The following is a 1324-nucleotide window of genomic DNA, read 5'->3' as shown; positions in this document are numbered from 1 at the left end:
TTTCACGCCTTTTATTTATTGTTCGCCTTAAGTGGAGATAAATTAACTCGCTAAACATTTTCAAAATATAAATATCTACATATATAGAATAACGTATTTCAAATATAAATTGGATATTGCTAATTGATATTTTTAGAACAAATTTAGAAAGTCAAGAGAATGCGGCTTCTTTCACAGACAGATTTATAGTATTTTTATACACCTGGATGCGTCTTACGACTAAAATCAAGGATTTGAATTTATAGAGCAAAAGAATATCTTTTACTCTTCTGAGTCTATAATCACTGCGTGACATATAAATCATATGGATATAGGATGTCTAATTTTATAAAATTGATTATCCGCATTATTACATTTTGTCATTGTTTATGGATACAACAAAAAACATAATTAGGGCTCTCAAGAATAAATCAGCAATAATGAAGTAACGCCAATATGAGCTGACAGATATTGGTAATAATTTTTATTGTTAATAACAATATCCAGTTACGCACCAATTGCGCCGTATTTTTGTCGGTCTTGAAATTCAGTTCTTACATGAAGCTGAAATCCACTGTAACGAATTAAATTTACAAGCAATTTAATATTTTTAATGCTAAATAAGCATCAATAAAAGAATTTCATCCTCCCAAACATGTAATGAAATTTATTACAAAAATAAATATCAGCCGGGAATCGAACCCAGATCTCCTTGCTAGACAATATTAAATTGCTTGCCAATTTAATTCGTTACAATGCACGTTTCTGGCTTCATGTGTTGTATATAAGAACTGTGTTTCAAGACCAACACATATGCGGTGTGCAGTTTGTGTATGGATGGATATTATAACAATAAAAATTATTATACCCCAACATCTGTGTCGACTCATATTGGCGTTACTTCATTATTGCTGATTCATTCTTGAGAGCCCTAATTTCTTTAAATTTATTTTAATTCATTTTTTATATTTCTTTGTTGTAGCCATACAATAATAACAAAATGTAATAATGCGCAGTTAATCAATTTTATAAAATGCGTCATATTTTATATAATCTTTTTTGAAAAAAAATACATAAAAAATTATACAATTAGTAATTACCTAAAAACATACAATTAGTCATTATGAATATCCTATATAGTCATCATCTAATAGTAATCGTCTATTTTATTGATTTTTTCAATACTATTTTTTAAATTGTTTTTACAACTTTGAAAATTCTTTTCTGCAATTGAAGTATAATCGTACTAATGTAATTATTCAAGCTAATTAAATTTACGCCGAGAATGAAAAAAATTTGAAAATTTTTTTTTATCTATTAACAGCCAAATAAGGCATCTTCTATT

The sequence above is a fragment of the Wasmannia auropunctata genome, unplaced genomic scaffold (genome assembly GCF_000956235.1).
Source record: "Wasmannia auropunctata unplaced genomic scaffold, wasmannia.A_1.0 LD335992.1, whole genome shotgun sequence".
Lineage (NCBI taxonomy): Eukaryota > Metazoa > Arthropoda > Insecta > Hymenoptera > Formicidae > Wasmannia > Wasmannia auropunctata.
The sequence above is the reverse complement of the archived record's forward strand: the minus strand, read 5'-3'. Positions refer to the sequence as shown.